We start from the raw sequence: 27,021 nt of genomic DNA on the forward strand, positions 1-27,021 counted from the left end.
TCAAGGATTTGATTCTCCGGCTATGGACTGCCGAAGAGATTCCCAGCAGCTACTTCGGACTCGTGAAGCGGCTGGTTAGTGCCTGCCCTCGGCTTGACGCCATGAAGCGGTCGGTCTGCATCAAAGGTGCGCGAATGGCCTTCGCCCATGCCAAGGTGCATTGGGCAAAGATGGATGCTGTGAAGCTGATGACCGAAGGACCGCCCGAAGGGAAAGAGCACCGCAAGCCCGAGCTGTATTATGACAGTGTCCTGGAGGGATCCCGCCTTGTGGCAGAGCAATGTGCCAAGTATATTATATTCCCATGAATGTACGCATGTTATCCTATGCTGTAATATGAAACAAGGTCGTTATGTAAAATAATGCTTGTTATTTGAATTATTACCTCCTGTGCAGCCGTTTTAAAATTAATTCTGAGAGTTGGCCAGTCGTCGGCTTCTGCCCCCATGTAGGAAGTACGGGGGTGTTCGGGATAAATCTAAACACTCTTTACTCCAGATTTTTGGTCCTTAAAGGAGGTGTTTAGCGCGATGAACCAGGCAATCAGAATATAAGGCTTTATCACCCTCACTTAGCCATAGGAGTTTGACAAAAGAAAGGTAGGCGCAACACCTAGTATTCGGAAGGCCAAGCTTGGGGTATTGTAAAACACCTGATCGGATAAAAACCGATCCATCGCACGATGCATTAGTTATTGCATAATGCGGAAGAAATCGTTAAAGATTTTGTGACCTCTCGAACAGCTGACCAGCTCTCGCCGAATCATGACAGCCAGTTTTCGACTTTCTCTACTGAGGTGCTTGTCCGGAAGAACCGGGACACAATCACAGTAGTTCTCCCTTTACTACCCTAGCCGATATAGCGGAACGTACGGTAGCAAGCACAGGAGCCGGGCAACCCAACTATTGACCAAAGACATGATTCGGAGCCAGTGCATATAATGTTATAAGTTTGAGGTGCCGAACTGCACTGTGAAAGTGTTCAGACTTTCTTGTCGTGTTATGGGATACAATGAAGCCCCTGGCGAATTAAGGCGTACCAGAATGTATGGGTGCAATTGATAGTAAATAAATAGACAAGGGAAAAATTAAGTAATGAGCTGACGCTGCAAATTTTTTTTCGTTGTAATTTAATTAATACGCCAAGGCGTATGTGTACAAGTAGTGCAATAAGCAAATAAGGCTATTTAACATGCCATGACCAAGAGCGAGCTGCGCGCGGGTATTTAAAACAAGTATGGCGATCGTTAGCAGAGATCACCTGAGTATTCCCTTGTATGTGCAAGCCCCTAGCTTTCTTGGTGTATCCGTCCCGCTATGGTTTCGATGAGTAGGTTTATCAGAAAAGGCCTCGGGAAGAGGAAAACCCTGAAAGAAAGAGAAAAAGTGAAGGTATACGGATCTATGAGCGGTTGAGCCACATTGTGGACCAAGGTCTAGCTGTGCCTCCATCCATGCCCATGGTATTTTAAGTGCGTAATTGTGTACGCGCGGCACGAATTTCGCCGCCGTATTGGGGCTGGGATGAAGGCCGAATTGCTAGCTGAGCTCTGGACGAGCCGGACGGTCCTGTTGCAGAGTAGCTCGAACTAGCTTGACGGTGTCCGGTGTCTTTGTTGCCGACTTGAGGTTTTGCCTAAGAAGGCTATTCTGCACTTCTACTACAAGGGCCGCGGTGTGCTCCTCAGTATGGAGGGAGCGCTCCGTATTTCCATTGACTGTTATAACACCACGAGGTCCGGGCATCTTGAGCTTAAGGTAGGCATAGTGCAGCACCGCGTTGAAACGGGCAAATGCGGTTCGCCCAAGCAGTGTGTGATAGCCACTTCAAAAGGGGACAATGTCAAAGATTAATTCTTCGTTTCGGAAGTTATCCGGAGATCCGAAGACCACTTCCAAGTGTAATTGATCTCGTACAGCAGGCCTCTACACCTGGTATGACATCTTTAAAGGTGGTTTTGGTGGGCTTGATCCTCGAGGGATCAATACCCATTTTGCGCACTGTATCCTGATAGAGCAGGTTCAGGGTGCTACCACCGTCCATGAGGACGCGTGTGAGGTGGAATCCATCAATGATAGGGTCAAGTAGCAATGCGGCTGAACTGCCATGACGAATACTGGTCGGATGGTCCCCTCGATTGAAAGTGATCGGACAGGACGACCACGGGTTGTATTTTGGGGCGACTGGCTCCATCGCGTAGACATCCCTTAGTGCGCGCTTCCGCTCCCTTTTGGGGATATGGGTAGCATATATCATATTAACCGTTTTAACTTGGGAAGGAAACTTCTTTTGTCCCCCTATGTTCGGTGGCCGGGGTTCCTTGTCGTCATCGCTTTGCGATTCCTTTTTCTTGTTTTCGGCGTTTACCTTGCCGGCCTATTTAAAAACCCAACATTCTCTGTTGGCATGATTTGCTGGTTTACCGGCGGTGCCGTGGATTTGGCATGGACGATCGAGTATGCGGTCCAGACTGGACGGGCCCGGATTGTTTCCATTAAATGGCTTTTCCGCTGACCGGAGTTGGAGCCACTGAATCCGACATTGACGGCCGTGTCTTCAGAGTTATCGCCATTATTTCGACGCTTGTGTCTACTGCGTCGGGGCTTGCCATTACTGTCTCTGGCTTTAGAAGTGCCAGGTTTACTTGAGGTGTTATTGCTACGAGCTAGCCAGCTATCCTCGCCCGCACAAAAGCACGTCATGAGCGTCGTAAGGGCTGCCATGGACTTTGGCTCCTCTTGGCCGAGGTGTCGGGCGAGCCACTCATCACGGATGTTGTGCTTAAAGGCCGCTAGGGCTTCGACATCTGGGCAGTCGATGATTTGGTTCTTTTTATTTAAGAACCGAGTCCAGAATTTCTTGGCTGACTCTCCGGGCTGTTGGATTATATTGCTTAAGTCATCAGCATCCGGAGGTCGGACATAAGTGCCTTGGAAGTTGTCAAGGAATGCATCTTCCAGGTTCTCCCAACTGCCAATGGAGTTTTCGGGCAGACTGTTCAACCAGTGCCGAGCTGGTCCCTTGAGTTTTTGCGGGAGGTACTTGATGGCGTGGAGATCATCGCCGCGGGCCATATGTATATGGAGAAGGAAGTCCTCGATCCATACCGTGGGATCCATTGTTCCATCGTATGATTCAATGTTTACGGGTTTAGACCCTTCTGGGAATTCATGCTCCATTACTTCGTCAGTGAAGCATAGGGGGTGTGCGGCGCCTCTGTGTCGGGCTACGTCATGACGCAGCTCGAATGGAGCCGGTCTACGGTATTCGGCCTGGACAGGTGTGTATTTTTTATATCCGGCATGGTGGCCGTCGTTGCGGATTGGGGCACACCCCATGATCCATATATCGATCTGGTCTGGCCTGCTTTGTTCTCCAAGTTGTATCACAGGTCATGTGTGTATCCCCGAGCTGTTGTGTTTCTATTTGTTTGGCGACGTGGTGTCGGCTGGTGTTCAGGCTGAATTGTCGTTTTGTCTCGGCCACGCGGTGGTCGGTCAGCCGCATCATGCACTGGTAGTACTGGTTCCAGCGCCTCGTCATCGAATTGAGGTAGAAATTTGCGCTTGGGGTAACTTTTGGTTGGGCGTTCGAGTCCGTATTCCTCGGCTGCCAGGACCTCAGTCCATCTATCTATGAGCAGATCTTGATCAGCTTGATGTTGCTGCTGCTTCTTCTTCAGGCTCTTTGCTGTGGCTATAAGCCGGCGCTTAAAAAGCTCCTGCTCGTCGGGATCCTCTGGCACGATAAATTCTTCGTCACCGAGGCTCACCTCATCCTCGGAGAGGGGCATGTAATTGATGTCCTCCGAGTCATCGTTCATGGCCTGTTCATCAGGGCTGGCTCGCCCGTCTTCCCGTTTAGCCTGTTCGAGACTTGGCTTGGCGGGGTCTTCGTTGTCTTTGACATCATCTGGAGTGCTATTCTCTCTTGTGCCTGTATTGCTATTTTTACCATGGCGTGATTTAGAGCGGCGCCGCTGACGTCGGCGCTTAGGCTGCTTCTCAGGAAGTTGATCCTCACCTGGATCCTTTTTGTCATCGCCATTGTCTTTTTTGGGTGTATCTACCGTGTATATGTCGTATGAGGAGGTGGCTGTCCAACGCCCTGTGGGCGGTGGTTCCTGTTCTTCTCCGGCATCGTCGTCCATACCGTCAATGTCTTCGGAGTCGAAATCAAGCATGTCGGTCAAATCGTCGACAATGGCTATCAAGTGGATGGTGGGTGGGTAACGAAGTTCTTCGTCATCCGCTTACCACTCAAGCCGGGCATAGTTCGGCTAAGAATCTCCTAACAAGGAGAGAGACTTTAATGAGTTTAACACATCGCCAAGGGGCGAGTGTTGGAAGATGTCCGCGGAGCTGAACTCTAAGATCGGCGCCCAGTCAGATTCGATGGATGCGGATACACGCGGCTCGGAGCCTATGGCTGGAGACGAGTCCGAGGTTCCGATGACATAGGCCTCGTTGGAGGTCCGATCTGTGTTCGGCTCTAGCGCCGCTGGGTCTGCGGCCTCTATGGCGAGGTTGAGCTTCCCGTCCTTGGACGACATGCTCTGCTCTGGATTTAGGGCCAGTGTGTTTATAGGCGCAATCTCCTACACACAGCCTGATGACAGATTTAAGTCATGTTCATCGTGGCGGCAGGGTGCGACTGTCATGGGCTCGAATCCGTCGAAGATCAAGTCTCCGTAGATGTCGGCGGTGTAGTTCAAGCTTCCAAACCTGACCTGATGGCCAGGGGCGTAGCTGTCGATTTGCTCTAGATGGCCAAGCGAGTTGGCCCGTGATACGTCCATTTTGCATCATGCTTTTATATCAATATTTATTGCATTATGGGCTGTTATTTCACATTATATCTCAATTCTTATGGCTATTCTCTCTTATTTTACAAGGTTTACCATGAAGAGGGAGAATGCCGGCAACTGGAATTCTGGCTGGAAAAGGAGCAAACGTTGGAAACCTATTCTGCACAACTCCCTGTCCAGGAGACAGGGGGCGCCCCCCCTAGGGCGCGGCCCCTATCTCCTGGGCCCCCTGGTGGGCCTCCGGCGTCCATCTTCTGCTATATGAAGGGTTTTGTCCTGGAAAAATCATGGGCAAGCTTACGGGACGAAACTCCGCCACCACGAGGCGGAACCTTGGCGGAATCAATCTAGGGCTCTGGCGGAGCTGTTCTGCCGGGGACACTTCCCTCCAGGAGGGGGAAATCATCACCAACGTCATCACCAACGATCCTCTCATCGAGAGGGGGTCAATCTCCATCAACATCTTCGCCAGCACCATCTCCTCTTAAAACCCTAGTTCATCTCTTGTATCCAATCTTGTATCAGAACCACAAATTGGTACCTGTGGGTTGCTAGTAGTGTTGATTACTCCTTGTAGTTGATGCTAATTGGTTTACTTGGTGGAAGATCATATGTTCAGATCCTTTATTCATATTATTACTCCTCTGATTATGAACATGAATATGCTTTGTGAGTAGTTATGTTTGTTCCTAAGGACATGGGTGAAGTCTTGCTATTAGTAGTCATGTGATTTGGTATTCGTTCAATATTTTGATGAGATGTATGTTGTCTTTCCTCTAGTGGTGTTATGTGAACGTCGACTACATGACACTTCACCATTATTTGGGCCTAGAGGAAGGCATAGGGAAGTAATAAGTAGATGATGGGTTGCTAGAGTGATAGAAGCTTCAACCCTAGTTTATGCATTGCTTCGTTAGGGGGTGATATGGACCCATATGTTTAATGTCGGTGTCAAAACCGGCGGATCTCGGGTAGGGGGTCCCGAACTGTGCGTCTAGGCGGATGGTAACAGGAGGCAAGGGACACGATGTTTTTACCCAGGTTCGGGCCCTCTCGATGGAGGTAAAACCCTACTCCTGCTTTGTTGATATTGATGATATGGGTAGTACAAGAGTGGATCTACCACAAGATCAAGGAGGCTAAACCCTAGAAGCTAGCCTATGGTATGATTGTTGTAATGGTTGTTCGTCCTATGGACTAAAACCCTCCGGTTTATATAGACACCGGAGAGGGCTAGGGTTACACAGAGTCGGTTACAATGGTAGGAGATCTACATATTCGTATCACCAAGCTTGCCTTCCACGCCAAGGAAAGTCCCATCCGGACACGGGACGAAGTCTTCAATCTTGTATCTTCATAGTCTTGGAGTCCGGCCGATGATGATAGTCCGGCTATCCGGACACCCCCTAGTCCAGGACTCCCTCAGTAGCCCCTGAACGAGGCTTCAATGACGATGAGTCCGGCGCGCATATTGTTCGGCATTGCAAGGCGGGTTCTTCCTTCGAATAACTCATAGAAGATTGCGAACACCAGGATAGTGTCCGGCTCTGCAAAATAAATTCCACATTCCATCGTAGAGAGAATAATATGTACACAAGTTCAATCTGCTGACGTATTTTGTGGCATGACGTCACACCACCACCAAGCCTTTACTTGAATCGTTTTTTATTATACCACCTCAGCGTGTTTAGCGAAACGGTTTCCTTGGCACGTCTTGTCGAAGCAGAGATCGTGTTCCCCTTATTCCGGGATTCCCATCAATACAGACGTGGGTAACCCAACCGCGCCATTGATGGTGGCGCCTGGGAGATAAGCGAGTTTTACCAGGCCGGTGGGGACGCATAGTCTTCTTCCGCCCATATATAAGGGGATAAGGATCCACCTTTTTTACCTACGCCTTCTTCCTCCTTTGCTTATTCGTCTCCGCGCACTCGAGCTCCAGCGCCCAAGTCCGCACATCTCGCCTCAACCTTCTCCAGCCATGTCCGGAGCGGGAGGCAAGTGGATGGCCTCCTCCGTTACGGAGGGGCACATCAAGAAGCTGCGCGGCGCCGGATACCTCTCCAGCGACATCGCGCACCGGCTGCCCGACGAGGGGCAGCTCATCCCCCCCCCCAGGCCTCATGAGAGGGTCGTATTCCTTCCTGACTTCCTCCGCGGACTGGGCTTCCCACTTCATCCCTTCGCCCGAGGGCTCATGTACTACCACGGCCTAGACTTCCACGATCTGGCGCCAAACTTCATCCTCAACATCTCGGCGTTTATCGTCATGTGCGAGGCCTTCCTCTGCATCCAGCCCCACTTCGGCTTGTGGCTAAAGACCTTCAATGTCAAGCCGAAGGTGGTGAAGGGCGTCCAAGCGGAGTGCGGAGGCGCCATGGTGGGTAAAATGCCCAACGTCATCTGGCTCGAGGGTGCCTTCGTGGAGTCCGTCAAAGGGTGGCAATCGGGGTGGTTCTACATCATCGAGCCGAGTGACCCTAAATGGGCAGCGGCCCCCGAGTTCAGATCTGGTATCCCCATGCAGCTCACCTCCTGGAAAGAGAAGGGCTTGCTATGGGGTAGTTCGGAGGAGCTGACAGGACTCCAGTCCTGTCTCCAGACCCTGGTGAACAAGAAGCTTAAGCTTGTCAACGTGATCCAGGTCATGCTCGTCCGCCGGATTCTCCCCTGCCAGCAACGGGCCTTCAATTTGTGGGAGTTTGATCCGGCACAGCACCGGACCCTGAGCGGGCACTTCGACACGATGTACGAAGCTGCCTGGAGGGTGCTGTTCAAGGGCGGAGAAGCCCCCGCATCCGCAACTGAAGATCGCGAATTCAGCACGAAGCGCCCGGCCGGTGAGGTAAGCTTTGCTATCCTTTATGGGACACTTATTGCTTTCATAGTTTGACTGTATGTGGGATCTAAAACTCCCAATGCCTTTAACAGGACTGGCAGAGGACGTCCGGACAGGTCAACTGTCCAGCTCCCCTTCCCGAAGACCCAGCGGACACCCGTTTGACGGGGCTGCTGGTTCCGGCCCTTTACGTGGTGCCGGAAAAGAAGGCCAAGAAGAAGGCCACGGGAACCCGAAGGAGTTCCCGGCGCCAGGTGGTGTCGGACTCATCATCCGATGGTTCCGAGGCGGACTAGTCCCCCGAAGACGAGGAGGAGAAAGAGGACTCTCCCGAGGAGGAGGGAGAGAAGAAGAGGAAGGCTTCCCCAACGGGGGAGGCCGAAGGGTCCAAGAGGGGAAGGACCCTTCCTCCGGATAGCTCCGCCAACGCCGACGACGGCGACGAGGGGTGGCCCTCAAGGGCCAAGCCCCCGGCAAGATCGTAAGTATCCGGATTCCGGATGATTTATAATTTCTCTTTTTTTTGCCACACAGTGTCCTTCTAATGCCGCATACGACCTGTAGTCCGGCCGAGGACGATTTTCCCGCTTCTTCGAGCGGGTCGTTGACTCCGTCAGATGTGGATTCCATTCCGACCACCTCCACCCCTCGTGATGCTGAGGACGCCGAGGTGGGATCCCAGGAGGGGACCCGCCAGGAGGGGGAGGCTCCGGAGGTGCCACAGGCCAACCTCCCGGACTTCGCACCGGACTCCGCACCGGAACCCGCAGTGGTTCCGGAGCCCGGCTGGCGGCCCCTTCGTAAGAAGGGAAAGACCATGGCACCGGCAGCCTCCGTCCAACCGGAGGCGCCGGTCAACTTGTTGGAGGCGCTCAACGGCGCTTCCATCGAGGAAGAACACGACACTATCATGAGTGCGGTGATTCAGAAGGTTCAGCTTGCCAAGAGCGGGCTGACCGAAGCCTGCAGCAGTCTTCTAACAGGCTTTGAGGTAAGAAGTTTTTAAAATATGTAATGTAATACCGCATAGACAGTAGCCCCTGAAGCTCGGTTATGTGTTCGGAAAGAAAAGCCGGACTGAGGATCTAAAAAGATATACGCAGGAGTTCTAAAAATTATGTCAATATGGGATTGGAGGCTGCGCTGCTGACCTCTGCCGCACTGACTGCGGAGGTCGGTGCTTTGAAGCAGGACCTCGAGCGGTCCGAGAACGAGCTCGGCCTTGCCAAGAAGCAGCTCGAGGACAAATAAGGTGAGTAACACCGTATTAAATTTGTACCTTACAGAAGAGGATTTTGGTTGCAATAGAAATAACAAGGATAACGTGGGCACTGCAGGGGCCACGAACAAGGTGGCGACCCTGAAGGGGGCCGTGTCCACGGCCGAATGTAATGCGGCCGCGGAACGAGCGGAGCGAGAGAAGCAGGAGGCGCGGGTGGCGGAGGTGCGGCAAGAGCTCCAGGCTCTCATGGAAAAGCATGAGAGTTTGGAGCGCGACTCGAAGACTCGAGAGTCCGAGCTTGCCTCGGCTCTTGAGAGTGCCAAAGCCGCTAAGGCCGAGGCCCATAAGGCCCTCCAAGAGATTGAGGCGGTGAAGAAAATTGCGGCGGGTAAGGCATTTTTCATGCAAAGCAAGCATGTGAATGTGAATTACCTGTTACTTACCCGAATTCGGAGCTCTCCAGGAGCGTTTGCAGATCTGCCTCGCAGCGTGTCCGATGCCGCCACATTCTACCGGGCCGAGGAGGGGAGCTCAACAGAGAAGGTCTTCTGGTCTCAGTATGCTGAGGCCGGACATCCGGTGCCCCTTAGCGACCAGCTAAAGCAGCTGGTCGAGCTCCACAAGTTAGCCGAACAGGCCATGAAGGGCCTCATAGTTCGGCTGTGGCCCGAGGAGGCCATGCCTGGGAGCTACTTCGGCTTAGTGCCGCGGCTGGTGGATGCGTGTCCCTGGGTGGAAGTCGTCTAGCGCTCCGCCTGCATTGAAGGTGCCCGTCGGGCCCTTGCCCGCGCAAAAGTGCACTGGGGCAGGCTGGATGCTGAGAAGCTTCTGACGGACGCGCCGCCGGCGGGCAAGGAGTATTGCACGCCTGAAATGTATTATAAGAGTGTCCTGAAGGGTGCCCGCAAGATTGCGGACGAGTGCCCCAAAGATGTAATATTTGAGTAGACTCGCAATGTGTTATCCTGTGCGCTGAAAACTTTGTTCATATGCGCTAAGCAACGCTTATTAATTTAAAATATTACCTTCTGTGCGACCGTTTATCAAATCTGAGAGATGGCAAGTCGTCGGCTTCAGCCCCCATGCCACGAGTGCTGGGGTATTCGGGATAAACTTGAGCGCTCTTGTTCCCATATTTGGGTCCATCTAGGGAGGCGTTCAACACGACGAACAAGGCAACCGGACTTATAATGCTTGAACACTCTCACTTAGCCATAGAATTCTATAATTTTAAATTTCGGCGAAGCCTCTAGTGTTCGGAAGACCGAGTTTGGGGCGCTATCCACGCCTGGGCCGGATGGAGCCGGTTCCTCGCTCTAAGTGGCATAAGTCTTTAGGGACTCGAAAAGACCTCTCGAACAGCGACCAGCTCTCGCCTTATCATGACGGTCAGTTTTAGCTTTCTGCACTGAGGCGCTCGCCCAGCTCAACCGGGGCGCAATCGCAGTGGTTCTCCCAGTGCTACCTTAGCCGATAGAACGGAACGTAAGGTACCAAAACATGGGAGCCGGGCAAACCCAACTATTGACCCAAGACATGATTCGGAGCCGATGCATATAGTGCTATAAGTTCGGGGTGCCGCACTTGTGAAAGTGTTCAGACTTATCACACCATAATGCGGGGAACATAAGCCCCTGGTGTATTCGGCCGTACCAAAGTGTACGGATGCAAAATGTCATAAATGAACATATATGTAAAAAGGGAATGCAATTATAAGCGAAAAGTGATGCATTCTTTATTCCAAGAATTCTGCCATGAGTGCAGAATGATACAAATAGTGCGGTAAGAAAGGGGTTGGACTATTAGACATGTCTCCCTCCAGGGGTAGGCTGCGGAATGGTGTATTAAATAGATTTAATGCTCATAATGGAGACCACCTGAGTATTCGTCGTAGCCTTTGTCCTTCCCTGGCTGTTGCATCGTGAGTTCGGTAGATTCACCGCCGGACAGGGTCTCTAGTGAACGGAGTCCTGTGGATAAATAAAAAATAAAAAAAGGAAAATAAAAAGAGCGACACACTTGGCAGCCCCTGGTGTGGTTGAGCCGCACTCTGGGCCTGTCGTGGTCGTGCCCCTCCCCCTATGCCCATGGTATCTCCAGAGTGTAATGATGTACGCGAAGGGCTAGTTTTGCAATCATGCAAGGGCTGGGGTTGGGGCCGCATTGCTACGCGTGCTCGGAATGTGCCAGGTGATCTTGATGTATGTTACTCCTGACGCGTTTGGCCATGTCCGGTCGTTTAACGGCCGGACTCGAAAATTGCCTTAAGAGGCTGCTCTGTACTTCTGCCACGAGGGCCGCTGTGTGTTCCTCCGTTCGGAGGGAGCGTTTAGTGTTTCCGTTGACCGTGATGACTCCATGAGGGCCTGGCACCTTGAGCTTAAGGTATGGATAATGCGGCACCGTGTTGAACTTTGCAAACGCGGTTCGTCCGAGCAGAGCGTGATAGCCACTGCAGAACGGGACTATGTCGAAGATTAACTCCTCGCTTCGGAAATTATCCGGGGATCCGAAGACCACTTCCAGTGTGACTGAGCCTGTACAATTGGCCTCAACACCTGGTATGACGCCTTTGAAGGTCGTCCTTGTAGGTTTAATCCTTGAGGGGTCTATGCCCATCTTGCGCACTGTATCCTAATAAAGCAGGTTCAGGCTGCTGCCGCTGTCCATCAAGACTCTAGTGAGGTGAAATCCATCGACGATTGGGTCTAAAACCAATGCGGCGAATCCGCCATGCCGGATACTGGTGCGGTGGTCCCTTCGATCGAAAGTGATCGGGCAAGAGGACCATGGATTGAACTTCGGGGCGACTGGCTCCATCGCATATACGTCCCTAAGTGCATGCTTCCGCTCCCTCTTGGGTATGTGGGTTGCGTATATCATGTTTACCGTCCGCACTTGTGGGGGGAAACCCTTCTGTCCTCTACTGTTCGGCGGCCGGGTCTCCTCCTCGTCATCGCTATGTAGCCCCTTGTCACTGTTTTCGGCAATTAACTTGCCTGCCTGCTTGAATACCCAACAATCCTTGTTGGTGTGGTTAGCTGGCTTTTCGGGGGTGCCATGTATCTGGCAGGAGCAGTCGAGTATTCGGTCCAAATTGGACGGACCCGGAGTAGTTCTTTTAAATGGCTTTTTCCGCTGACCAGGTTTAGAGCCTCTGAATCCGGCGTTGACTGCCGTATCCTCAGTGTTATTGCCGTTAACGCGGCGTTTGTTTTTGTTACGACGCGATCTGCCATTGCGGTCCTTGTTGTCCGGACTGCCAGAGTTTTTGCTGAGGTTGTTACTGCGGGCTAGCCAGCTGTCCTCCCCCGCACAGAAGCGGGTCATGAGTGATGTGAGGGCTGCCATGGATTTCGGCTTTTCCTGTCCTAGGTGCCGGGCTAGCCACTCGTCGCGGATGTTATGTTTGAAGGCTGCGAGGGCCTCTGCATCCGGACAGTCGATGATTTGAATTTTCTTTGTTAAGAACCGTGTCCAGAACTGTCTGGCCGATTCGTCTGGCTGCTGAATTATGTGGCTTAGGTCATCGGCGTCTGGTGGTCGCACATATGTGCCCTGGAAGTTGTCGAGAAATGCGGCTCCAGGTCCTCCTATGTCAGGACCCCGACTCAATGCCACATCGATCTAGCATGTAACACCTCATATCACTTTGCGGCCTCACGCACGGTATTCCCACGGGTGTCGCCTTACCTTTGCCCGGGACCGTTTGCGCCTTTTGGCTCACGTATATGATGATGTCGCTAGCATCCATATGATAAGGAGCCCGGGCTGACATGGCTAGTCGTAAACCCAAAGTGGCACAGACTTACAGGGACAGGCATCCATGACCCAGCATCGAACGTGTCGGTCATCAGCGAGTGAATCCAGGCTGTAGCACTGGGCTAGCAGGACTCCGGTGAACCGGGCTGTAGCGGGCTAACAGGACTCCGGTATTCATCGCGTGACATTTCCCCGAATGGACAGACACAGGAACGAAGAAGGACACATGCCGGCCAGCCTAAGTGTTTCGGAGCAGTAGCAAGCTACCATGGCTCAGTGGAAACACTAGGAGACATTTCCCGGTAAGAGAGGCTACTAAGGATAAACAACTAGATAGTCAGATCCCACACATACCAAGCATTTCAATAACATACACACAATATGCTCGATATGTGCAAATACAACATGGCATCACAACATGACTCTACGACTCAAGTAATTTATTCAATAGGCTCCGAGGAGCGAGATATTACAAACATGGGTGTCATGACCCAACATTCAGAGCATACAAATCAAAGCACAAACGGAAGCTATCATGTCTGAGTACAGACATCTATAAATGAAAGAGGCTGAGAAGCCGGACTATCTACCAGATCCTGCCGAGGGCACAAGATCGTAGCTGAGGTAACAAGCTAAACGTCGAAGTCCACACGGAACTACTAGTGAGACCGAAGTCTCTCTGCAAAAACATAAAATAGGCAAACGTGAGTACAAATGTACCCAGCAAGACTTACATCAGAACTAACTACACATGCATCATTATCAACAAAGGGGATGGTGGGGTTTAACTGCAGCAAGCCAGCTTTGACTCGGTGGCTATCCTAAACTACGACTGCAATGTAACTCTTTTGAGGTAGCGCACACGAGTCCACATATTCACCATATCAATACACCACTATGGATCCGCTTCCGCCTCCCTGCGAGAACGCCAACCATAGCACTCACGCTTATCTTGCGTATTTTAGAGTATCCACTTTCACTTGTCTATGAACTGATATAAGCAACCCAGAAGTCCTTCTCCGCGGACACGACTATTCGAATAGATGATGTTAACCCTGCAGGGGTGTACTTCTTCATACATGTTTCCACCACTTAGCGTCTGCACACGACATGTGCTCGGCAGACTTCAAGCGAAAGCCGACGTGGGTGTAGACCACGACCTACCTAAACACTCAAGTCTCTAGTCCAGGTTTATCGCCTATTCGGGTTCCATCCATGAGGAGATCCGGCCGGAGTTTCGCTCACAGCCCCAAACGATGTGAACAGAGTTCCGTGACACCAAACGGGCGCCCGGTATACCCGACCACGTGCCTACCGCATCACAGCCCACCCCTACGGTCAGGGCTGTCCACGGCCTCCAGCATACTACAAACACCAGAAACTACTTGCAACTCCTGGACAGAGGACAAGGTTGAATAAGAAGTCGAGCGGGGTCATATTTCAGGGCCCAATGTATGGTAGTAGCTGAATCATGGATCACAAACACAGAACTCAGTTCCTGAGGATGGCTGCAATGAGACAACCCACCATGTACTCCTACATGGCCTCTCACCGCTACCTTTACTGAATCGTATTCACACACTTAGCTCACACACAGTAGGACATGTTCACACACCTCTGATTCATCCCCGATGAATCAGACCTGACTCAACTCTAAGCAGTAGCAGGCATGACAAACAAGCATGAATGAGTAGGCACAACAGGGCTCAAACAACTCCTACTCATGCTAGTGGGTTTCATCTATTTACTGTGGCAATGACAGGTCATGCAAAGGATAAAGGGGTTCAGCTACCGCAGCAAGTAACAGTGAATCGTTGTTGTCCTAATGCAGTAAAAGAGAGCAGGAGCGAGAGAGTAGGATTGTATCAGAATGAACAAGGGGGTTTTGCTTGCCTGGCACTTCTGAAGATAACATTGAGTCTTCATCAGTGTCAACGATCACATCGCCGGTACACGTCTATCGAGAGGGGACAATTACCGGCAAACAAGGAAGAACACAATCAATGCAATGCGACAATATGATGCATGAATGTGACATGGCAATATGATGTGATTTGAGCTAATGCAACTAGCAACAGATTAAATGAAGTTGGTTTGAATACAAGATTCAAATTCAAACTCCATATGTGATTATTCAAATGCCATTTATTGGTTTTGTCCAAAACAGAGGACACACATTGTTCAAACATGCATTAAAATGGTACAGATGGATTCCTTGAATTTTTCTGATAATTTTTCATATATAATTTATTTAATTTGGAGTTACGGTTGAATTTCTATGAATTTTAGAAGTTTTAGGCATTTTCTGAAATTATTAAATCATTTAAGATTTATTTAAATCCAGAAAAGGGGTTTATTGCGTCAGCATGACCTCATAGTGACGTCAGCAGGTCAACGTGCGGCCCAGGTCAAACTGACCGGTGGGTCCCGAGTGTCAGTGTCTAACTAAACTAACCTAACTTAGTTAATACTAACCTAACTTAATTAGCCGGGCGGGGCCCGTATGTCAGTGGCTCTGGGGAAGTCAAACTAGGGTCAAACCCGGGCCAACTCGCCAGAGTTGACCCACTGTTCATCGCCGGCAGAGCCAGAGACGGCGGAGGGGTGCGGGTTTCCTCCTCCGGCGACCAAATGGCTGGCGGAGGGCATCTACGGAATGCCCAGGCTCGCGCGCATCTAACAGGGCAAACGGGAGAAGCTAGGGCGGCCGTAATCCTCGCCGGCGTCGAGCTCAGCGGCTGCCGGACCTCGGGCGTTGGCGGAAACGGCGCTACGGTGCACAAGAGGGGAAACGGAAGGGTGCTGCGGCCTCCTGAGGTTGCGGTGAGCACGACGGTGGGCTCGGGAGCGAGCTGCGGTGGTTGTGGCCATGGCCACGCCATGGCCGGCGGCGAGGAGCAATCGGCTCCGGTGAAAAGGGCGGCTAGAGTGCGGGAACGGGCGCGAGGAGGAGGGGGAATGGAAGAAGAGCTCACAGCGGATCCGGTGGAGGCATCGGCGAGGCCGGAGAGGGGCTGGAGCTCGCGAATCCTCGAAAGTTCGCCGACGGCCGAAGTTTGGGGACGAGCTTGAGGGCGACGCTGCAGGGCTTCCGGAGGGCCGTGGATCGGTGGGGAGGAAGAGGGGGTCGAGGCGGAGCCTTTGAGCGCATCGACGAGGCTAGGGGGTGGCGGTGGCCGCGAGGGAGCTCGTCGGTGGCGGCGGCTCCGTTCGGTCGCGGGAGGGAGAGGAAGCAGAGGAGGGGGAAGAGTTCGGGAGAGAGTGAGAGAGTTCCAGGGGAGTGGCGTGGCACGCATGGAGATGTCCGGGGTGTTGAGGTGGAGCGGCAAGCAGGAGGTGGCCGGGGCGTGCGCCGGCGTGCGTCGGCCATGCACCTGTGCCTACTGGCGCGAGGAGGAAGGCGACAGGAGGGAAGTGGAGATGGGCTGGGCCGTGCTGGGCCAGGTAAGTGGGCGCCAGGTAAGTTAGGTAGGTGGCCTGGTGGCCTTCTCTCCCTCTCTTTATTAGTTTCTGTTTTCTATTTTTTCTGTCTCTGTTTTGATTTAGTTTAGCAACTAAACCATTTTAATAAATTCTGTAGTTTATTATGTGGCTTGCTAAAATATATACAAAGCCACTCACAAACTTCCAGAATTATTTGGAGTCATATTTAATATATATTAAATATAAATCCAAGGCAAATAGTTATTGGACTAATTCAAATGGCCAAAATAAATATCTCTGTGACTCCAAAGATATTGGTTTAAATTTTACCTCTCACCAATGTTTCCATGGAATAACAGGAACATTTTCTTGGACTCATTGATGAAATTTAAATGTTGGTTATTTTTAGAGATCTTCTGAGGCTTTGAAAATTCCTCAATTCAATTTCATTTGAATTTAAACATGATGCTCACATGAGGTCTAGCCTAGTGCATAACAGGACCAGGGATGTGACATCCTAACATCCAATTGACTCTGCTGTCAAGCTGTTAAGCCAATGCCGAGCTAGTCCTTTAAGCTTGAGTGGGAGATACTTGATGGCGTGGAGATCGTCACCGCGGGCCATATGGATATGAAGGAGATAATCTTCGATCCAAACCGCAGGGTCTGTTGTGACATCGTAGGATTCAATGTTCATGGGTTTAAACCCTTCAGGGATTTGATGATCCATTACTTCATCTGTGAAGCATAGTGGGTGTGCGGCGCCTCTATACTGGGCGATATCACGACGTAGCTCAAGAGAGCTTTGTCTGCTATGTTCGGCCCGGCCGGAGTTGCTGTATCCGGCGCGACGGTAGTCGTCGTGGATCGTGGGGCACCCACGTGATCCGTAGATCGATCTTGATTGTCTTGCCTTGTCCTCTAGTACATCTCGCAAGTCCGGCGCATTCCCCCGCGGCTTTGCGCTTTTCTAGCGGTGCTGGGGTACGGTTCTGGTGGAGGGCCTAGATGCTTCTCTGTCGTGGCCACGAGGTGGTCGGTCTGCCGTATTGTGCGCTGGTGATGAAGGTTTATATGCTTCCCCCTATAATCGGGGGAGCAACTTGCATTTTGGGTAGCTTTTGGAGGGGCGTTCGAGTTCATGCTCTTCGGCCGCGAGGACCTCGGTCCATCTGTCGGCCAGCAGGTCTTGATCAGCTCGAAGCTGTTGCTGCTTTTTCTTTAGGCTATTCGCCGTGGCCATTAGCCTGCGTTTAAAACGCTCTTGTTCGACGGGATCCTCGGGCACGACAAATTCGTCGTCGTTGAGGCTTGCCTCGTCTCCGGAGGGAGGCATGTAATTGTCATCCTCTATCTCCTTGTCTGCCGCTCTCTTTTGAGGGCTGGCTTCTCCGTCCTCCTGTGCTGAATCTTGCTGGAGGGGGTTGTCTTCGGCACTCTCTGGGGTGTTATTATCTCCGGTGCTGGAATCTCCATTCTTGCTATGGCGGGGTTTAGAGCGGCGCTGCTGACGTCGGCGCTTGGGCTGTTACTTAGAGGAATCTGCCTCCACTGCTTCTTCGCCGTTACCATCCTTTGGGATGTCCACCATGTATATGTTGTATGACGAGGTGGTCTTCCAGTGCCCAATAGGTGCTGGTTCTTGGTAGTCTCCGGCATCGTCGTCCATACCGTCGATGTCTTCGGAGTTGTAGTCTAGCATGTCGGTTAGATCGTCGACAGTGGCTACAAAGTGGGTGGTGGGTGGGCTTTGAATTTCTTCGTCGTCCGCATCCCAACCATCCTGACCGCAGTCCGGCCAGGGCTCTCCTGATAACGAGAGATACTTTAGCGAATTCAGGATGTCGCCAAAGGGTGAGTGCTGAAAGATGTCCGCAGCGGCGAACTCCATGATCGGCGCCCAATCGGATTCGATTGGCAGGGGCGCAAGAGGTTCGGAGTCCGGCAAGGAGTCCGGCACCTCGGAGTCATGAGCTTTGCAAGGGACAAGGTTAGTATTCGGCTCCATCGCCGTAGAAGTTGCAGCCCCCGAGGCGGTGTCCAGCCACCTGTCCTCGATCTGCGCGGTCGGCTCCGAACTATGGGTCAGAGCGGACTCATGTGCGGCCTCCAGGGTACTGTCCGGTGGTAGAGCTAAATCGTGCCCATCGTGACAGTGCGGCGCGCTCAGCTGTGGCTCGAATCCATCGAAGATCAAGTCTCCGCGGATGTCAGCCGTGAAGTTTAGGCTTCCAAACTTGACCTGATGGCCAGGGGCGTAGCTTTCGATCTGCTCCAGATGGCCAAGCGAATTGGCCCGCAGTGCAAAGCCGCCGGACACGAAGATCTGTCCGGGGAGAAATGTCTCACCCTGGACTGCGTTGTTGTTGATTGAAGAAGCCATCAAGCCTATCGGTGACGGCACAGAGGAACTCTCAATGAAAGCACCAATGTCGGTGTCAAAACCGGTGGATCTCGGGTAAGGGGTCCCAAACTGTGCGTCTAGGCGGATGGTAATAGGAGGCAAGGGACACGATGTTTTTACCCAGGTTCGGGCCCTCTCGATGGAAGTAAAACCCTACTCCTGCTTGATTGATATTGATGATATGGGTAGTACAAGAGTGGATCTCCCACGAGATCAAGGAGGCTAAACCCTAGAAGCTAGCCTATGGTATGATTGTTGTAATGGTTGTCCGTCCTACGGACTAAAACCCTCCGGTTTATATAGACATCGGAGAGGGCTAGGGTTACACAGAGTCGGTTACAATGGTAGGAGATCTACATATCCATATCACCAAGCTTGCCTTCCACGCCAAGGAAAGTCCCATCCGGACATGGGACGAAGTCTTCAATCTTGTATCTTCATAGTCTTGGAGTCCGGCCGATGATGATAGTCCGGCTATCCGGACACCCCCTAGTCCAGGACTCCCTCAGTAGCCCTTGAACCATGCTTCAATGACGATGAGTCCGGCGCGCATATTGTTCGGCATTGCAAGGCGGGTTCTACCTCCGAATAACTCATAGAAGATAGCGAACACCAGGATAGTGTCCGGCTCTGCAAAATAAATTCCACATTCCACCGTAGAGAGAATAATATGTACACAAGTTCAATCTGCTTACGCATTTTGTGGCATGACGTCACACCACCACCAAGCCTTTACTTGAATCATTTTTTATTATACCACCTCAGCGCGTTTAGGGAAGTGGTTTCCTTGGCACGTCTTGTCGAAGCAGAGATCGTGTTCCCCTTATTCCGGGATTCCCATCAATACAGACGTGGGTAACCCAACCGCGCCATTGATGGTGGCGCCTGGGAGATAAGCGAGTTTTACCAGGCCGGTGGGGACGCATAGTCTTCGTCCGCCCATATATAAGGGGATAAGGATCCACCTTTTTTACCTACGCCTTCTTCCTCCTTTGCTTATTCGTATCCGCGCACTCGAGCTCCAGCGCCCAAGTCCGCACATCTCGTCTCAACCTTCTCCAGCCATGTCCGGAGCGGGAGGCAAGTGGATGGCCTCCTCCGTTACGGAGGGGCACATCAAGAAGCTGCGCGGCGCCGGATACCTCTCCAGCGACATCGTGCACCGGCTGCCCGACGAGGGGCAGCTCATCCCCACCCCCAGGCCTCATGAGAGGGTCGTATTCCTTCCCCACTTCCTCCGCGGACTGGGCTTCCCACTTCATCCCTTCATTTGGGGGCTCATGTACTACTACGGCCTGGACTTCCACGATCTGGCGCCAAATTTCATCCTCAACATCTCGGCGTTTATCGTCGTGTGCGAGGCCTTCCTCTGCATCCAACCCCACTTCGGCTTGTGGCTAAAGACCTTCAATGTCAAGCTGAAGGTGGTGAAGGGCGTCCAAGCGGAGTGCGGAGGCGCCATGGTGGGCAAAATGCTCAACGTCATCTGGCTCGAGGGTGCCTTCGTGGAGTCCGCCAAAGGGTGGCAATCGGGGTGGTTCTACATCACCGAGCCGCGTGACCCTAAATGGGCAGTGGCCCCTGAGTTCAGATCTGGTATGCCCATGCAGCTCACCTCCTGGAAAGAGAAGGGCTTGCTATGGGGTAGTTCGGAGGAGCTGACAGGACTCCAGTCCTGTCTCCAGACCCTGGTGAACAAGAAGCTTAAGCTTGTCAACGTGATCCAGGTCATGCTCGTCCGCCGGATTCTCCCCTGCCAGCAACGGGCCTTCAATTTGTGGGAGTTTGATCCGGCACAACACCGGACCTTGAGCGGGCTCTTCGACATGACGTACGAAGCTGCCTAGAGGGTGCTGTTCAAGGGCGGAGAAGCCCCCGCATCCGCAACTGAAGATCGCGGATTCAGCACAAAGTGCCCGGCCGGCGAGGTAAGCTTTGCTATCCTTTATGGGACACTTATTTCTTTCATAGTTTGACTCTATGTGGGATCTAAAACTCCCAATGCCTTTAATAGGACTGGCAGAGGACGTCCGGACAGGTCAACTGTCCGGCTCCCCTTCCCGAAGACCCAGCGGACACCCGTTTGACGGGGCTGCTGGTTCCGGCCCTTTACGTGGTGCCGGAAAAGAAGGCGAAGAATAAGGCCACGGGAACCCGAAGGAGTTCCCGGCGCCAGGTGGTGTCGGACTCATCGTCCGATGGCTCCGAGGCGGACTCCTTCCCCGAAGACAAGGAGGAGAAAGAGGACTCTTCCCAGGAGGAGGGAGAGAAGAAGAGGAAGGCTTCCCCAACGGGGGAGGCCGAAGGGTCCAAGAGGGGAAGGACCCTTCCTCCGGACAGCTCCCCCAACACCGACGACGACGACGAGGGGTGGCCCTCAAGGGCCAAGCCCCCGGCAAGATCGTAAGTATCCGGATTCCTGGATGATTTATAATTTCTCTTTTTTTGCCACACAGTGTCCTTCTAATGCCGCATACGACCTGTAGTCCGGCCGAGGACGATTTTCCCGCTTCTTCGAGCGGGTCCTTGGCTCCGTCGGATGTGGATTCCATTCCGACCGCCTCCACCCCTCGTGGTGCTGAGGACGCCGAGGTGGGATCCTAGGAGGGGACCCGCCAGGAGGGGGAGGCTCTGGAGGTGCCACATGGAAACCTTCCGGTCTTCGCACCGGAACCCGTAGTGGTTCCGGAACCCGGCAGGCGGCCCCTTCGTAAGAAGGGAAAGACCGTGGCACCGGCAGCCTCCGTCCAACCGGAGGCGCCGGTCAACTTGTTGGAGGCGCTCAACGGCGCTTCCATTGAGGAAGAACACCGCACTATCATGAGTGCGGTGATTCAGAAGGTTCAGCTTGCCAAGAGCGGGCTGACCGAAGCCTGCAGCAGCCTTCTAACAGGCTTTGAGGTAAGAAGTTTTTAAAATATGTTATGTAATACCGCATAGACAGTAGCCCCTAATGCTCGTTCGGTGTTCAGAAAGAAAAGCCGGACTGAGGATCTAAAAAGATATACGCAGGAGTTCTAAAAATTATGTCAACATGGGATTGCAGGCTGCGCTGCTGACCTCTGCCGCACTGACTGCGAAGGTTGTTGCTTTGAAGCAGGACCTCGAGCGGTCCGAGAACGAGCTCGGCCTTGCCAAGAAGCAGCTCGAGGACAAAGAAGGTGAGTAACACCGTATTAAATTTGTACCTTACAGAAAAGGATTTTGGTTGCAATAGAAATAACAAGGATAATGTGGGCACTGCAGGGGCCATGAACGAGGTGGCGACCCTAAAGGAGGCCGTGTCCGCGGCCGAACGTAATGCGGCCGCAGAACGAGCGGAGCGAGAGAAGCAGGTGCGCTGGTGGCGGAGGTGTGGCAAGAGCTCCAGGCTCTCATGGAAAAGCATGAGAGTTTGGAGCGCGACTCGAAGACTCGAGAGTCCGAGCTTGCCTCGGCTCTTGAGAGTGCCAAAGCCGCTAAGGCCGAGGCCCATAAGGCCCTCCAGGAGATTGAGGCGGTGAAGAAAATTGCGGCGGGTAAGGCATTTTTCATGCAAAGCAAGCATGTGAATGTGAATTACCTGTTACTTACCCGAATTCGGAGCTCTCCAGGAGTGTTTGCAGATCTGCCTTGCAGCGTGTCCGATGCCGCCGCATTCTACCGGGCCGAGGAGGGGAGCTCAATGGAGAAGGTCTTCTGGTCTCAGTTTGCTGAGGCCGGACATCCGGTGCCCCTTAGCGACCCGCTAAAGCAGCTGGTCGAGCTCCACAAGGTAGCCGAACAGGCCATGAAGGGCCTCATAGTTCGGCTGTGGCCCGAGGAGGCCATGCCTGGGAGCTACTTCGGCTTAGTGCGGCGGCTGGTGGATGCGTGTCCCTGGGTGGAAGTCGTCAAGCGCTCCGCCTGCATTGAAGGTGCCCGTCGGGCCCTTGCCCGCGCAAAAGTGCACTGGGGCAGGCTGGATGCTGAGAAGCTTCTGACGGACGCGCTGCCGGCGGGCAAGGAGTATCGCATGCCTGAAATGTATTATAAGAGTGTCCTGAAGGGTGCCCACAAGATTGCGGACGAGTGACCCAAAGATGTAATATTTGAGTAGACTCGCAATGTGTTATCCTGTGCGCTGAAAACTTTGTTCATATGCGCTAAGCAACGCTTATTAATTTAAAATATTACCTTCTGTGCGGCCGTTTATCAAATCTGAGAGATGGCAAGTCGTCGGCTTCAGCCCCCATGCCACGAGTGCTGGGGTGTTCGGGATAAACTTGAGCGCTCTTGTTCCCATATTTGGGTCCATCTAGGAAGGCGTTCAACACGACGAGCAAGGCAACCAGACTTATAATGCTTGAACACTCTCACTTAGCCATAGAATTCTATAATTTTAAATTTCGGCGAAGCCCCTAGTGTTCGGAAGACCGAGTTCGGGGCGCTATCCACGCCTGGGCCGGACGGAGCCGGTTCCTCGCTCTAAGCGGCATAAGTCTTTAGGGACTCGAAAAGACCTCTCGAACAGCGACCAACTCTCGCCTTATCATGACGGTCAGTTCTAGCTTTCTCCACTGAGGCACTCGCCCAGCTCAACCGAGGCACAATCGCAGTGGTTCTCCCAGAGCTACCTTAGCCGATAGAACGGAACGTAAGGTACCAAAACATGGGAGCCGGGCAAACCCAACTATTGACCCAAGACATGATTCGGAGCCGATGCATATAGTGCTATAAGTTCGGGGTGCCGCACTTGTGAAAGTGTTCGGACTTATCACACCATAATGCGGGGAACATAAGCCCCTGGTGTATTCGGCCGTACCAAAGTGTACGGATGCAAAATGTCATAAATGAACATATATGTAAAAAGGGAATGCAATTATAAGCGAAAAGTGATGCATTCTTTATTCCAGGAATTCTGCCATGAGTGTAGAATGATACAAATAGTGCGGTAAGCAAGGGATTGGACTATTAGACATGTCTCCCTCCAGGGGTAGGCTGCGGAATGGTGTATCAAACAGATTTAATGCTCATAATGGAGACCACCTGAGTATTCGTCGTAGCCTTTGTCCTTCCCTGGCTGTTGCATCGTGAGTTCGGCAGATTCACCGCCGGACAGGGTCTCTGGTGAACGGAGTCCTGTGGATAAATAAAAAATAAAAAAAAGGAAAAGAAAAAGAGCGACACACTTGGGAGCCCCTGGTGTGGTTGAGCCGCACTCTGGGCCTGTCGTGGTCGTGCCCCTCCCCTATGCCCATGTTATCTCCAGAGCGTAATGATGTACGCAAAGGGCTAGTTTTGCAATCATGCAAGGGCTGGGGTTGGGGCCGCATTGCTACACGTGCTCGGAACGTGCCAGGTGGTCTTGATGTATGTTAGTCCTGGCGCGTTTGGCCATGTCCGGTCGTTTTACGTCCGGACTCGAAAATTGCCTTAAGAGGCTGCTCTGTACTTCTGCCGCGAGGGCCGTTGTGTGTCCCTCCGTTCGGAGGGAGCGTTTAGTGTTTCCGTTGACCGTGATGACTCCACGAGGTCCTGGCATCTTGAGCTTAAGGTATGCAATGCGGCACCGCGTTTAACTTTGCAAACGCGGTTCGTCCGAGCAGAGCGTGATAACCACTGCAGAACGGGACTATGTCGAAGATTAACTCCTCGTTTCGGAAATTATCCGGGGATCCGAAGACCACTTCCAGTGTGACTGAGCCTGTACAATTGGCCTCAACACCTGGTATGACGCCTTTGAAGGTCGTCTTTGTAGGTTTAATCCTTGAGGGGTCTATGCCCATCTTGCGCACTGTGTCCTGATAAAGCAGGTTCAGGCTGCTGCCGCCGTCCATCAGGACTCTAGTGAGGTGAAATTCATCGATGATTGGGTCTAAAACCAATGCGGCGAATCCGCCATGCCGGATACTGGTGGGGTGGTCCCTTCGATCGAAAGTGATCAGGCAAGAGGACCATGGATTGAACTTCGGGGCGACTGGCTCCATCGCATATACGTCCCTAAGTGCACGCTTCCGCTCCCTCTTGGGTATGTGGGTTGCGTATATCATGTTTACCGTCCGCACTTGTGGGGGGAAACCCTTCTGTCCTCTACTGTTCGGCGGTCGGGTCTCCTCCTCGTCATCGCTATGCAGCCCCCTGTCATTGTTTTCGGCAATTAACTTACCTGCCTGCTTGAATACCCAACAATCCCTGTTGGTGTGGTTAGCTGGCTTTTCGGGGGTGCCATGTATCTGGCAAGAGCGTCGAGTATTCGGTCCAAATTGGACGGACCCGGAGTAGTTCTTTTAAATGCCTTTTTCCGTTGACCGGGTTTAGAGCCTCTGAATCCGGCGTTGACTGCCGTATCCTCAGTGTTATCACCGTTAACGCGGTGTTTGTTTTTGTTACGACGCGATCTGCCATTGCGGTCCTTGTTGTCCGGACTGCCAGAGTTTTTGCTGAGGTTGTTACTGCGGGCTAGCCAGCTGTCCTCCCCCGCACAGAAGCGGGTCATGAGTGATGTGAGGGCTGCCATGGATTTTGGCTTTTCCTGTCCTAGGTGCCGGGCTAGCCACTCGTCGCGGATGTTATGTTTGAAGGCTGCGAGGGCCTCTACATCCGGATAGTCGACGATTTGATTTTTCTTTGTTAAGAACCGTGTCCAAAACTGTCTGGCCGATTCGTCTGGCTGCTGAATTATGTGGCTTAGGTCATCGGCGTCTGGTGGTCGCACATATGTGCCCTGGAGGTTGTCGAGAAATGCGGCTTCCAGGTCCTCCCAACATCCAATTGACTCTGCTGGCAAGCTGTTAAGCCAATGCCGAGCTGGTCCTTTAAGCTTGAGTGGGAGATACTTGATGGCGTGGAGATCGTCACCGCGGGCCATATGGATATGAAGGAGATAATCTTTGATCCAAACCGCGGGGTCTGTTGTGCCATCGTAGGATTCAATGTTCACGGCTTTAAACCCTTCAGGGATTTGATGATCCATTAGTTCATCTGTGAATCATAGTGGGTGTGCGGAGCCTCTATACTGGGCGATATCACGACGTAGCTCAGGAGAGCTTTGTCTGCCATGTTCGGCCCGGCCGGAGTTGCTGTATCCGGCGCGACGGTAGTCGTCATGGATCGTGGGGCGCCCACATGATCCGTAGATAGATCTTGATTGTCTTGCCTTGTCCTCCAGTACGTCTCGCAAGTCCGGCGCATTCCACCGTGGCTTCGCGCTTTTGAGCGGTGCCGGGGTATGGTTCTGGTGGAGGGCCTAGATGCCTCTCTATCGCGGCCACGAGGTGGTCGGTCTGCCGTATTGTGCATTGGTGATGAAGGTTTATATGCTTTCTCCTCTAATCGGGGGAGCAACTTGCGTTTTGGGTAGCTTTTGGAGGGGCGTTTGAGTTCATGCTCTTCGGCCGCGAGGACCTCGATCCATCTGTCGGCCAGCAGGTCTTGATCAGCTCAAAGCTGTTGCTGCTTTTTTTAGGCTGTTCGCCGTGGCCATTAGCCTGCGTTTAAAACGCTCTTGTTCGACGGGATCCTCGGGCACGACGAATTCGTCGTCGTTGAGGCTTGCCTCATCTCCGGAGGGAGGCATGTAATTGTGATCCTCTATCTCCTCGTCTGCCGCTCTCTCTTGAGGGCTGGCTTCTCCGTCCTCCTGTGCTGAATCTTGCTGCAGGGGGTTGTCTTCGGCACTCTCTGGGGTGTTATTATCTCCGGTGCTGGAATCTCCATTCTTGCTGTGGCGGGATTTAGAGCAGCGCCGCTGACGTCGGCGCTTGGGCTGTTTCTTAGAGGAATCTTCCTCCGCTGCTTCTTCGCCGTTACCATCCTTTGGGATGTCCACCATGTGTATGTCGTATGACGAGGTGGTCTTCCAGTGCCCCGTAGGTGCTGGTTCTTGGTCGTCTCCGGCATCGTCGTCCATACCATCGATGTCTTCAGAGTCGTAGTCTAGCATGTCAGTTAGATCATCGACAGTGGCTACAAAGTGGGTGGTGGGTGGGCTTGGAATTTCTTCGTCGTCCGCATCCCAACCATCCTGACCACAGTCCGGCCAGGGCTCTCCTGATAACGAGAGATACTTTAGCGAATTCAGGATGTCGCCAAAGGGTGAGTGCTGAAAGATGTCCGCAGAGGCGAACTCCATGATCGACGCCCAATCGGATTTGATTGGCAGGGGCGCAGGAGGTTTGGAGTCCGGCAAGGAGTCCGGCACCTCGGAGTCACGAGCTTTGCAAGGGACAAGGTCAGTATTCGGCTCCATCGCCGTAGAAGTTGCAGCCCCCGAGGCGGTGTCCAGCCACCTGTCCTCGATCTGCGCGGTCGGCTCCAAACTATGGGTCAGAGAGGACTAATGTGCGGCCTCCAGGGTACTGTCCGGTGGCAGAGCTAAATCGTGCCCATCGTGACAGTGCGGCGCGCTCGGCTGTGGCTCGAATCCATCGAAGATCAAGTCTCCGCGGATGTCAGCCGTGAAGTTTAGGCTTCCAACCTGACCTGATGGCCAGAGGCGTAGCGTTCGATCAGCTCGAGATGGCCAAGCGAATTGCCCGCAGTGCAAAGCCGCCGAACACGAAGATCTGTCCGGGGAGAAAAGTCTCACCCTGGACTGCGTTGTT

Source organism: Triticum dicoccoides, chromosome 6B, assembly GCF_002162155.2.
Source record: "Triticum dicoccoides isolate Atlit2015 ecotype Zavitan chromosome 6B, WEW_v2.0, whole genome shotgun sequence".
In the NCBI taxonomy this organism is placed as follows: domain Eukaryota; kingdom Viridiplantae; phylum Streptophyta; class Magnoliopsida; order Poales; family Poaceae; genus Triticum; species Triticum dicoccoides.